This window comes from Phacochoerus africanus, chromosome 8 (assembly GCF_016906955.1).
Source record: "Phacochoerus africanus isolate WHEZ1 chromosome 8, ROS_Pafr_v1, whole genome shotgun sequence".
NCBI classification, from domain to species: domain Eukaryota; kingdom Metazoa; phylum Chordata; class Mammalia; order Artiodactyla; family Suidae; genus Phacochoerus; species Phacochoerus africanus.
Genome location: NC_062551.1, coordinates 144,383,308 through 144,397,367, shown reverse-complemented (window position 1 = coordinate 144,397,367; position 14,060 = coordinate 144,383,308). Strand labels below are relative to the sequence as shown.

Below are 14,060 nucleotides of genomic sequence, written 5' to 3'. Positions count from 1 at the left end.
TCCTATTGGAATAGCTTCTCAAACTGCCCTGGTTCCCCTGAAAGGTACGGAACACTGTGGTATCAAAAATGACCTAGAAAATACACAAACAATTCATACAATTCAACAATAAAAAAACAAACAACCCAATTGAAAAATGGGTAGAGGACCTAAATAGACATTTCTCCAAAGAAGACATACAGACGGCTAGCAGACACATGAAAAAAGGCTCATCACTAATTATTAGAGAAATCCAAATCGAAATTGCAATGAGGTACCACCTCACACCAGTTAGAATGGCCATCATTAACAAATCTACAAATAACAAATGCTGGAAAAGGTGTAGAGAAAAGGGAACACACCATTGTTGATGGGAATGTAAACTGGCACAACCACTATAGAAAACAGCATGGAGCTTCCTCAGAAAACTAAATATAGACCTACCACGCTTTCCAGCAATCCCACTCCTGGACATCTACCCGGATAAAACTTTCATTCAAAAAGATACATGCACCTGTATGTTCACTGCAGTGTTATCCACCATAGCCAAGACATGGAAACAACCTAAATGTCTACCGACAGATGAATGGATTAAGAAGATGTGGTACATATATACAATGGAAAGCTACTCAGCCATAAAAGGAACGAAATAATGTCACTTGCAGCAACATGGATGCAATTAGAGATGCGTCTACTGAGTGAAGAAAGTCAGAAAGAGAAAAAAAATACCCTGTGATATCACTTTTATGTGGAATCTAAAATATGGCACAAATGAACCTATCTACAAAGCAGAAACATAAAGAACACTTGTGGTTACCAAGGGGGAGGGGGAGGAAGTGGGATAGACAAGGAGTTTGGGGTTTGTAGATGCAAAGTATTACATTTAGAATGGATAAACAATGAGGTCCTGCTGTACAGCACAGGGAACTATGTCCAATCTCTTGGGATAGACCATGATGGAAGATAGTATGAGAAAAAGAACGTAAATATATATATGACTGGGTCACCATGCTATAGAGCAGAAATTGACTCAACACTGTAAACCAACTATACTCTAAGAAAAAAAATGCAAAAAAAAATTGACCTATAGCTTTGGGACTCAAAACAGGAGAGATACACGTGGAGCAAGGGAAGTGGGCCACACAGATCACAGCGGTGAAGGTCCAAGTAGATTCTGTGTATCACAAGGGCACAGTCTGGAGTTCCGGTTGTGGCTCAGTGGTCAACAAGCCCAATTAGCATCCATTAGGATGTGGGTTCAATCCCTAGCCTCCCTCAGTGTGTTAACGATCTGGCGTGGCCGTGAGCTGTGGTGTAGGTTGCAGAAACGGCTCGGATCCTGCGTTGCTATGGCTGTGGCGTAGGCTGGCAGCCATAGCTTTGATTCGACCCCTAGCCTGGGAACCTCCATATGCCACAGGTGTGGTCCTAAAAAGACAAAAAGATAACCCCCCCCCAAAAAAAACCCCAAAAAACAAAACAAAAACAATGCACAGACTGACTCATGGCATACCATGATTTGGGGTTGGGAGAAATCATATTCACAGAGTACTTCCAGGAAGTGGTTTCTTATTCTTTTAGAACAGGGAGGGTAAGTAGACTTCAGCTCGTGTGCCAAGTCTGGTTCATAGCCACATGCCCAGGCTCAGCCTCAAGAGCCATGCCAGTCTGTGAGGTCCCCACCATGGGGGGAGGGAGGAGAGATGAATATATGTACTTGTTCGTCCAGCTGAAAACATCATCTTTTATCCTCGGCTGAAGCAAGGCCAGCAGAGACATGCACACCTCGACTGGAAGGGCTCTTCTCGGGGGCTTGCACGTAGGTATCATATCATTGGTCTCCACGGAGGTGGTCCTCATCAGTCTGTTACAGCAGGGATGCTGTCCTCTACCTTATGTGGCATCCTTTTCACGAGCACTCAGGGGAAACTACTCTAAGTCCTCAATCCTGATGAACCTTGCTGCTCCTGAGTGCCTAGCATGCTTTTATCCTCTGGCTACCAAGAGCTGTTTACTGTGTTTTCCTAGTAGTGACTGCTCAGAAGCTCAGAGGCAAGCCCATGGGACCTGCTGGCATATATACAGGCTCTCATCCATGCATAACCTGATCTCTGACTTTGCTTTACTTTTCCTACCCCTACCTGGTTTCCTCATTCCTTATTTTTTGGATTCTTATTATATGTGTTTTTAAAAGCTGCCTCAAAAATCTTTGAAAGAAGACGGGCATATATATATACTCTATTGACCGCAATCAAATAATGGGCAACCAATCAGATGGTGCATGGAGGACAGTTTTACACAGGTTGCCTGTTGTAGTGGCTGTTGTGGGGAAGCCTCAAGTGAATGGGTTGAGAAGGTGGTGGCCTTGGACCAGGAACAACCCTAGGCCAAACTGTCAGGTCAATAATTGCCTCGGACCACCTGCCTCCCGCCCTCCTGTGTATCCCTCCTCCCCCGGCTCCATCCTTCCTTGGGCCCTCTGGTCCACTCCTTCGCACACCTCTTCCCCAGTACTCTCCCAATAGGACTGCTGGTTGCTCTCCCTTCCCCACCTTTTCTCACTAATCAAAGTAGCTTGCACTTCTACAGGCCCTTGTACTTGATATCGGTAAGGTGTCAACAGTTGACAATTATTTCTCTAAGGGATGAAGATGAAGAATCAAAAGACTAAATCACTGATGGTGGGAGAGACTGTGGTTATGATACAAATGCCATTGAACAAGGGGATCTTCTTCTACTTCTTCTTTTGCATTTTCGGGACACATCTGGGGCATATGGAAGTTCCCAGGCTAGGGGTCAAGACTTGGAACTGCATCTGCAACCTATGCCACAGGCTCATGGCAACACCAGATCCTTAACCCACTGAGTGAGGCCAGGGATTGAACCTGAATGCGCATGGATACTAGTCCAGTTTGTAACCCACTGAGCCACAATGGGAACTCCTACGGGGATCTCCTTATAAATGTCAAATAATTCTATGTGAACCAGTTATCACAGTGCCCAGGACACAGGTGACATGCAATAATTAGGACTATTGCTGCTGTAATTATTAATCCTTCCACCCCAGATTACTGTCTGTTTCTCTATCATTATCACCATGACTATCACCACGGAGGTAACGGCCCCTTTGGAAACACTGGATAGCCACATATCCACAATTGATTAATGTATTTTAATTACATTTTATGGTTTATAAAGCACTTGCACAGACATCATACTTTTTTAACCACCTGGCAATCCTCAAGATGAATATTATTTCCATTTTACAGATGAGGAAACTGAAGCTCAGAAAGATTACATTTATAAGGTCCCAGACCCAAGAAGTAGCAAAGCCAGGACTCAAATCCTTGTCTCATATAAATTTCTTGTTCTGTAAGTGCTGGTGAGGGTGTGGAGAAAAGGGAACTCTCCTACACTGTTGATGGGTATATTAACCACTATGGAGAACAGTATGGAGGTTCCTTAAAAAACTAAATATAGAATTTCTATATGATCCAGCAATCTCACTCCTGGGCATATAGCCTAAGAAAACCATAATTCGAAAAGACACATGCACCCCAATGTTCACTGTGGCACAGTTTACAATAGCCAAGACATGGAAGCAACCTAAATGTCCATCAGCAGAGGAGTGGATCAAGAAAATGTGGTACGTATATACAGTGGAATATTACTTAGCCATAAAAAAGAATGAAATAATGTCACTTGCAGCAACATGGATGGACCTAAAGCTCATCATACTAAATGAGGTAAAGTCAGACAAAGACAAACATCATATGATATCATATTTGGAATCTAATAAAAGATGATACAAAAGAACTTATTTATAAAACAGAAACAAGCTCACAGATTTTGAAATCAAACCAAAGGGGAAACTGGGGGGGGGGGCAGGAATAAAACAGGATACTGAGAATGACATGTACATACTTCTGTATATAAGACAGATTAACCAACAAGGACCTCCTGTATATAGCACAGGGAAATCTACTCAGTATTCTGTAGTAACCTATATGGGAAAGAGGAATGGATATGGATATGTATAACTAATTCACTTTGCTGTACACCTGAAACTAATACAACATTGTAAGCCAATTTTACTCCAATAAAATTAAAGAAAGAAATTTCTTGTTCTCTCCACAAGTGGTTGCCAACTATGTGGCAATTCTATCAGAATTATCTGAGTGCTTTAAGATTCCTGGGGTGCACCTAGTACTGTGGACGGCCCAGTGAAGGCATGGTGAGCTGGTTATTTCAACAGGTGCCTTATATGATCCTGAAGAGCTGCTGGTGGGGGACCAGGGGCAGGGTCCACGCTGCTTCCTGGCTAAGTACCAGCCGTACTCGGTCCTGTGCTGAGCACTGCAGGGAAGGCACGTGGGGTCTTCTGCTTTCAGAACCCCAACAACACTACTGAGGAAGTAACAGTGTTTGGATTTGAAGTATTCAGAGCAGAGCAGATCACAGACAGCAGGAACAGGTAGAGGAGGCCATATTACAGAGCAGGGAAGATTCTACTCTGCCCTGCAGGATAGGAAGGATTTCTAAGCAGAGAAGGGGTGAGCAGCGTGAGGTATCCTTGGGAGAAGTGGTAAAAAGGCAAGGCTGACGAGAATAATAGGAAGGGTAGGAGCTGCACATGAGGGGATGGAGCAGATAATGGAAGTGGAGAAGCCAGAGAGGAGTCTAGGCTGGTGTTGTGGGCAACACAGAGGCACGGAAAGTTCTGGAGAAAAGGACGAATGTCCTGAGAGTTGAACTAAAGGATGTACTATGAACACTGGACACTTGGTATTGACAAAACCACCCAGCAACCTGCTGAACAGACTGAGATGCCAGACAGCATAACAGCAAGCTAGGATTGTAGGTCTGTCAATCAGAATGGGGTGATGGGAAGGGCGAGGAGATGGGAGCATGATCTGAGCCCTCTCACTGTCCAGGCGCTTTTCATTCCATCACAGCTGTTTTCATGAGACTCATAAAAACTGTAGGGTGGATTGTAAACACGGCCCCAATTCTTCTCCTCTCTGTATCCTTCCTCCCTGCCATGAGATTCTGCAGCTCCTCTCACCAAGAGGTAGAATCCATTCTTGTAGCTCTTGAATCGAGGTTAGAGCTTGCTTTAGCCAACAGAATGTGTGAGAAGCCATATTGTGCCAATTCTAAGCCTCATCCTCAAGATGCGTCCACTGTCTCTTTTGGAACGTGCAGGACAGTTAAGAACCATTTCTTGGTCATTGTCACCACTCTGGCCAATATACAGGTGACTTACCAGCCTAGGTGGCCTGGACCTGTAGCTGACTGAAGACATATGAATGTCTCAATTGAAATCTCAAGAATCACATACTCTAGGCCTAGCCCAAACTGACAACCCACAGAATTAATGAATAAAGAAATGATTGCTATTTTGAGTTAAATTTCTGGTAGTAAATTTTGGGGAGCTTTGTTATGCAGCAAAAAGCTAACTGATACACACTGCAAAGAACAGCATAACTATATCAGGGAGAGGTGCCACACGAGAGGTGCCTCAAGGTTTTTCTCTTAAGAAGTACACTGCTTGCCAAACCCTAAAGGAAGTTTTCTACCACTAACAGAACTGTTATCTCACAATAGTCACATTTAGGTTTAAAGAGAGGTGAGAGGAAAAAAAAATTGGGCAATAAGGAAGCTAGTATGTTACAGCTATGAGCCAGTTTTCATTACAACACACTGCAAGGGACAGTCTGAATTCCTTGGCTGAAGTAACATTTTGTTGTTTTGGATACTGTTTGAAACAAGCAGACCATCAACAGGGGCCTGGAAATAGTTTCACTACAAAAAAAGTTTTTATTTTAATAGTATTTGGCATGTAATCATAGAGCTTTCCCCTGACCATGTTCTTAGCAAGAGAACATGGATTGATCTGTTTTTTAAAGGCACGGAAACATCATAAATCATTTCAGAGGGGAAAAAAATGTGAATAAATAGACATCTAATCATAGTACCAGTAAGGAAGCCTCTAACTTAGACATGTGAATATCATTTCAAAAATAATGTCAAACAGTCACTTTGTCTTAAAAATGAAAGAGCACTTACCAGTAAGACTCTGTGTGGCCCACTGTTACCAGGTTTTAGGTGATGGGATGAATCTGAAATAGAATGAAACAAACATTCCTTAAGTAAATCACGTGTGGAAAGGGTGTGCCTTTCATCCCAGTGGCTGCTATCATGTTGAGTATGTATTCTTCTAGTTAAAGATTAGCAAAGCTTTCTTTTTCTGGCTCCTGATGGAATAGGGAGTTTTTCGGCTACATATTTCAACTTCCTGAACAGAGAGCACGCTCTCCTCTCCTTCAGGGAGTGCGGAAAGTCTGAAGCCAGTATAACTATAAATGGTAGTGTTTTCGTCCCAACCCCTCCAAGTCAGTGGACGCCTTCCTGGTGGTTGTTCTTGCCTTGGTTCCCCAAATCCCTTCTGTGAGGACCAAGCCATGACCCCCTTTACGGAACCAGCTAAAAAACGGGTCCAACTGGGGAGTTCCTGTCGTGGCGCAGCAGAAACAAATCTGACTAGGAACCATGAGGTTGCATGTTCGATCCCTGGCCTCACTCAGGGGGTTAACCATCTGGTGTTGCAGTGAGCTGGTATAGGTCGCAGATGCAGCCTGCATCTGGTGTGGCTGTGGCTGTGGCTGTGGCCATGGCTGTGGCTGGCACCTGTAGCTCCAATTAGACCCCTAGCCTGAGAACCTCTATATGCCATGGGTACGGCCCTAAAAACCAAAAAACAAACAAAACTGGTTCGGTATAGCTTGAAGGACCAGAGGAAGAGTGTCCAAGGCCACCTAAAAGTGGTCACCTGATCACAAATAACCATACCTTTTTCTTTGACTGATAATGGTGAGCCTAAGGTCCTGCTGTTCACCAGAAATATAGCAAAGCCACAGATATAACTTTAAATTTTCTGGTAGCCCCATTTAAAAAGCAAAAAGAGGCAGATGACATTATTTAACCTGATGTATTCAGAATATTGTCACTTCAACAAGCAACTGATATAAAAAATGATTAATGAGACATTTGCTTTTTTTTTTTTTTTGGTCATACTAAATCTTTAAGACCCAGACCGTCGCTACTTGGGCTAGCAGCATTCCAAGCCGTCAACACCCACAGCGGCTAGTGACCTCCACACCAGTCCAGCTAGTAGCCTCCACACCAGATAGCAGAGGCCAAAGGAATCTATCCTTGGCCTTCAGATGCTGGCAAGGCTCCAAAGTCAGTGCAATGCACATGGAGATTTTGTTCATCTATGTTCCTGCTCCTAGGAATCCATCGTTAATTACCCCATTCCGTGGTGTCATTTAGTAGAAAGAAAACATGATAATAGCGAATATTTATATAGCACTTAACGATGTGTTCTTGGCATGTGCCCGTATTACCTTAATGAACCCCCACAGTAACTTCATGAAGTAAGTACAGAATCATTCCTATTCTGTAATGAGGAAACTGAGGCAGAGAGAGGTTATAAGTAACTTAGACGAGGTTAGAAGATAGTGAGAGCTGGGATTCTAATCTATGCAGCAGCCTCCAGAGCCAGGCCCTTAGCCACTACACTGTCAATTAAATTTGAACGGCTCAAAATAAGATAATTACTTTCAGTTTTAATTATAACCATCAAGTGATCCAAGACTGCTCCCATGATACGTGGTCAGATAATAGCAGTGATGGCAGATGGAGGAGTTATGGGATGTGGGAGCAAATTAAATTTAAAATAGTTCAGGGTGGGAACACAAAAACCACATGCAAGTCTGGGGTCAGAAAGACCATGCTGTGTCTGGGGGGGGCGCTGCTTGGATGATCAAGATGGGGATGTAGGAGGAGGTTAATGGGGGGTCTTTGGAAAATCGTGCCTTCGTGATTTTTCTCAGGGAAGACACCATCACTTTCATCTGATTCTCAGAAGAGTCTGTAAGTTAGACATCTCTGTATCTGTCTTGGCGGTGGTAGGGAGTAAGAGGAAGAATCAGGCAGAAAGGAATTAAGGAAACACATTCTTTCACTTTGTTCATCTGTGGCCTCCCAAGAAATCACTCCCAATGAGTAAAATCATATCCACACGTATGAACTTCCTGCCCAAGTCACAGGGAAGGGGGGTTGGTCAGGGATGCTGTTTAGAATCAACTGGCCGTGGGCTGAGGCCACAGGGGACGCTGCCTCCCCATCTCCCAAGGCAAGCCCTGAAGCTGCTGAAAATCTGCCAGTGGCTTCCTCTAGGTTGTAGGATTAAGTCCAAGCTCCTTATCCCAGGCTCCCAAGCCCAAGTGACCTCGAGCCTGCCCTGTCCCAGGCACTCTCCCAAGGGCATCTTGTCCTTTATCCACACCCACCTACTTATGGGTCCTGAAATCTTGCCCCCTCCCACTCCTCTGAGCCTTTGCAGACTCTGTTCTTTTGTCAAGCGTGTCCTTTCCCTACAGTATCACCCTGCCTTCAGGTCTCAATGCAAAAATCACCACTTCTGGGGAGCCTCTGGGAACTGTTGGCTGATTTAGGGACAACTTTTCTGCAGTAACAGCAGTAAAGTAGTAGTGACTCCATTCAATCAACAATTACGTATTACTACTACTGATCATCAGAAAAGCTGGTTTTTATGGAGCTACATGCCAGGCATGGTTTCAAGTACTCCTTTAATCCTCTCAGTAACCATATGAAATGGTTTAGGATCCACTTAGCAGGTGAGCATACTGAGGCATAGACATTAAGTCAAGAGCCTAAGGTTACACAGCTTATAAATGGCAGAGCCACATTGTGAACCCAGATAGCCTGGTTCCAGAGCTTGCACACTTTAAAAAAAAAACACCAACAACTGAAGTATAGTTATTTGATTTACAATGTTGTGCTAGTTTCAGGCAAACAGCAAAGTGATTCAGTTACATATATCATATATCCATGCATATCATACACACATATATACACACACACACATATATGATTCAGGTTCTTCTCCATTATAGGTTATTACAAGATACTGAATATAGTTCCCTGTACTATATAGTAGTCCTTGCTGTTTATCGATTTTACCATACCATTTGTTTACCTATTTACCATTTATATTCCGTACCATAATATATGTTAACCCCAACCTCCTAATGGATCCCTCTCCCCCTTTCCAATGTGGTGACATAAGTTTGCTTTCTGTGCCCCGGCCTGTACCCTTAACACCACATTCTGCCTGCCTCCCACTCCGTTCCACTGCTTTCTCCTCTCATGGCCCGTGCACTTCCCTCTGCTAATCTACGTGGCTCCTGTGTTTCAGTTTTTCATTTATGGGTCTCTCTGCCCACTTGTTTGCAGAATCGCCGGAGGGTGAGAACGTGTCTAACTCATCTTTGTCTTTCCAGGACCTTGCAAGGTGTTTGGTAAACAACAGATGCTCAATAAAGGCACCCACAAGACAGCACTGGCACAGCACTGGAAGGACAGGGGACACGGCTGCAAACTTGCACCTAAGAAAAACACACCAGGAGGAAAAGCCTACAAATATGAACTTGAACAAAGCAAGCTTTAACTTCATCTTTTCCATTCGTCCAGTGCGGAGGGCACAGTCATTTCCTAGGGAAGAGAAACAACTCAGAGTGTGGCGGACTTGATCAGACCCCCAACAAAGTTCCTCAGTTTCATTTTCCCTTGCGCAGGGATTTAACCAATAACATGCCCTCTAAAAGCCTTGGCTGGCCACCATAAAGAAATGCCAGGGAAGACATTGTCCTTTAAAAAAATGCAATCTTCAAGAAAGAAAAGGCACAAACCCTTATTTCCTAAAGGTTTCTTGGTTTCAAATAACTGCCTATGAGTATATTTCAAATATTTCTTTTCTTTTCCCTTTTAACAACAGTCTCATATTGGAAATCTCCTTTTGCTGTTCAGACGTGGCTGTGCCATTTTCTCCCCCGGAGTTCCATGATATGCTTCTTTCCTCACTACCTGAACTCCCCTTGGATGGATATGAGAAGTGCTTATAGGAAGACACTCTTCTCTTTCTCTAACAGTGGGAGAGACAAAAGCTTCCAGATCTGGGACATACGCAAATGGACAGGGAGAAAAAGAGCTCCCTCTGGCTCAGGTCAGAGATTGCACCAGGACCGTGGCCCAACCTACCCGTTCATAGATAAAGGCAATTAGCTCTATTATCCACCCTCCCTATCTGCATCCACAATGTAAAAGAAGCCACCGACCTCTCACGAATATGGATATCAGCATCCTCTCAGATACTGTAACCAAATTATAAATCTGCATTTTTGACTCTTGCTAGCTCATCTCCTTCCACAATAAACAATCATATAATTATTTCTCGAGAGGTTTACTGAGTGCAAATTAAGAGCCAGACACAGTCGGTTGTAGGTGCTGGAGATACAGTAATGAATGAGGTTAATAAGGGTCCTGAGAAAGGGGCCCTTGTATGGTAATAGGAGACCAAAAATAAACAAGTATACAAAGAAGAAAGTAAGAGAATGCCGACAGTGATAGGTTCTACAAATTCCTTCAGACAAGCAGGGGGTGATGCAACCCACTGAAATGTTGAACAATGTGTCTTTGGCAGCTGTTTGGAAGAGTCTGGAAATGGCAACAAAGGATGAAGGGATCAATGGTGACCAATTCCGAGGCCCTTCAATGATGCAGGTGAGCTATGGCGGCACCTTGGCCTGGGATGGAGAGAAACAGATGGATTCAGTATCAATTCTGGAGGTAAAACAATTCTGACCTGCTGATGAAGCAGATGTGGGAGATAAGGGAAAGGAAGGGGCTGAGATGACACACTGGTTTCGGATCAAGTAATTGGGTCAGTGATGGCTTTGTTGGGGGAGAAATGGATGGAGAGAGGCAAGAAAATCAAGAATTCTGAATTGACCTTGTTAACGTGGAAACATTCAAGTGGAGATGTCAGGGAAGTACTGACAAGCCCAGGACTGTGCTGTCCAATACTACGGCCATGAGCACACGGGGGTGGGGGGTGGGGGTGTTAATTAATTATCGTTTTTTTAGGGCCACAGAAGTTCCCCAGCTGGGGGTCGAGTTGGAGCTGCAGGTGCCGGCCTATGTGGGACCCAAGCTGCATCTGTGACCTACACCACAGCTCGGGGCAATGCTGGATCCTTAACCCACTGAGCGAGGCCAGGGATGGAATCCGCACCCTCATGGATACTAGTTGGGTTCTTAACCCGCTGACCCCTGATGGCAACTCCCTAAATTTAAATAAGTACAATTAAAAGCTCATTCCTCTGGTCACAGGAACCACACTCAGGTAGTCAGGGAGACACAGGATCAGCGCCTGGACTGAATGGCTTAGGTGTAGAATGTTTCAAGCACCATAAAAAGTTCTATCGGGCAGGTCTTGTTTAGAATGAACATGACAACTTCATTACTGTAAGGCTTATTGCAATTATAAATACAAAATCAGATCCCTCAGAGACCTTCAGCGTTGAATGGAGACTGGATTCTTATCTGTCTGAACATATTTTTTTTTTCCAGGCTCATTTACATTTTCTAGAAAATGGCCTCATACAGGCACTGTGGGAGAGTGGAGCAGAGGCTATAGATTTATAAGCCTGGCTTCCAGCTGTCTTTGCTGCCAGGGATTTCCAGCAAGTCACGAAACTTCTATGCACCTCGACTTCTCCACCTATAGAACAGACAGGGATCGAGAATGGACAACCCTGAGAAGCAGGTTGGAGAATGTCTCCAGCTCTCCAGACAGCTCCACTCTTCTCCTGTCAGGCCTATTATGTTTTCCCTTGCAAATGCTGACATGATATTATCATGGCAAAACAGAAACAAAAGGTCCTTTGAAACGCATAAAGGACCCCACTGTAGGCATAAAAGGTCCATGCTCCATAAAGGCCAGGCAGAGCTGAAAGAAATACACCCTGTGCCATGAGTCCATCACAGAAAGTTGTGTGTTATTAGATGTTGGCAGGGCTACTGACTTGATAAGGTTATGCCATGTAGGTTAGAGCATCATGAGTCAAGTCTTGAGCCCCCGCAAAGGTAAAAGATAGTAGGGCCCAAAATGGTGATGTTTTCCCTTACTGGGCAAGGGTTCTGTGCCAGGGAAGGGCACACCTGGAGCAGGTGAGCTGGCCCGCTTCCACCAAATGGTGCCACTCCATCTTCCCCACCTTAAGATTATCTCCTGGCCAGAAGAGCTGGTCTGGGCTGTTTCCTGGGACAAATGCTTCCACCTGGTCACAGTTAGTAACCCATGGAGAGCGTCTAGTAACTTGAAAACTTGTCTTTAATGGAGGAGCTGGTGGTGTTATGTCTTCAGCTAATTTGTGGATAAGTTGGAGAGAAAGTATCTTCATAATAGCAAAGCCAGTGAGACATTTTAAAAAACGTATTCTCAGTTTGCCAAAGGTTTCAGAGAATACATAAAATGTCAGAGAAAACAATTAATTGTGAAATGTGACACTCCACGCATTTCTTTCCATTTTTCTATTGAAAGGGCAATGGCAGTGTTTTGTTTGTCTGTTCCCCCAACGGCGGTTTTAAAAGTACAGCATTCTTCGGGTAGTTCCTGTTGTGGCTCAGCAAGTTACACGAGGATGCAGGTTGCATCCCTGGCCTTGCTCGGTGTGTTAAGGAGCTGGTGTTGCTGTGGCTGTGCTGTAGGCTGGCAGCTGCAGCTCTGATTTGATCCCTGGCTTGGGAACTTCCATATGCCACAGGTGCAGCCCTAGAAAGCAGAAAACAAAACAAAAAAACCAAAAAAGGACTCTCTGGACAACCCACAGTCTCAACATCTTAGTGCTACTATTTGTTTTTGCCTGTTACCCTTGAGAGCCATACGTATTATATGACTGCAGCCACCATTTACATGCTATTGGTGGTAAAGACTTTGGAGTTGGACAGATCTAGGTTTGAATGATGGCTCCTGAGCTAATGAGCCAGAAGTCCTAGGACAATTTACCTCTGAGCCTCAATTTTCTAACACATAAGGTAGGACTAATATGCCTTTTGCACCCTGCAGCTCTTAAGATCAAAAAACAAAACAAAACAAAACAAAAAAAACAAAAACAAAAGGGAGATGCTGGCACAGAGACATCAGAAAAAAACCCATATATGAAAGCTGTTATTTTCTTTTTCCATTTTAATTTAAACTTCAAACATTTTCGGCGTGTTTCTACACATATTCATAACGACTGTTTAAGGGACCTAAGAAAAGTCTTTCATACTGAAAAGTCATAATTTACTAAATCTCCCCCCAATGAGGGATATTTAAATTATCGCCATTTTTATTATTATAAATAAGATTATATTGGAAACCTTCAAGCTTCCACTTTTTCATTGCTGTAACTTATTTCCCTAGCCTCCCTGAATTCCTAACAGCAGAATGAATAGTTTTTCGCTTTTAAAGGGGCTTTTTATTAATATACAAGAACACCACCAACAAAATAATTGAGAATTTGAGATCTTGACATATTATAGATTCTCTGCTTATTCATACTGCAGGAGCTTGATATTTTTCCTCTGAATCTGAATGAGTTCTTTATAGTGCATGGTAATCAAGAGTTAGTGTATGTATTCCCTACCAATACATTTCTGCTATTTTGCCATTTTAAGATAACCATCTTTTCATTTATACAGCATTTCAATAACTAATAAGCAAGAGCCATATTTTGTATAAACCTCATGAGCTATGACATTGCTTCGTGGCAAAATGGTTGGCTTTTGACAGCTTTTCAGTGTCTATCTACACCCGCTTTGATTTTCCCAGCTACCCTGTCAGTGAGCGGGGGAGGAGGACAATCCTCACTGTACATGGGCAAAACGTGAGCCCCAGACAGGCCAGGTGGCTTATAGAGGGTCACCCAGTCCTGGAGGTGGCCAAGACTGGCCTTAGCCATTTGCCTGCTGGACCCGAGGACTCCTTGTGAAAGGAAGCTTGTGAGGCAAAATGAAGAGATGTATTTTGTGCGAAATGGACAAAGCACCAATTCCACATCGTTTTCTTTTTTCTTTTTTTTTGTCTTTTGTTGTTGTTGCTATTTCTTGGGCCGCTCCCGCAGCATATGGAGGTTCCCAGGCGAGGGGTCCAATCGGAGCTGTAGCCA

At 43.7% G+C, this 14,060-nt stretch overlaps 1 protein-coding gene across 2 annotated transcripts in view; it reads right to left on the bottom strand.

The window, feature by feature from the left end:
* GNG12 (G protein subunit gamma 12) overlaps positions 1–14,060 on the bottom strand; it is a 136,035-nt gene that overhangs the window by 74,592 nt on the left and 47,383 nt on the right. For both annotated transcript variants that reach the window (XM_047788694.1, XM_047788695.1), the window contains exon 2: positions 6,049–6,101. The gene's annotated coding sequence lies outside the window, so the exon portion shown is untranslated. The remainder of the gene's footprint in view (positions 1–6,048; positions 6,102–14,060) is intronic.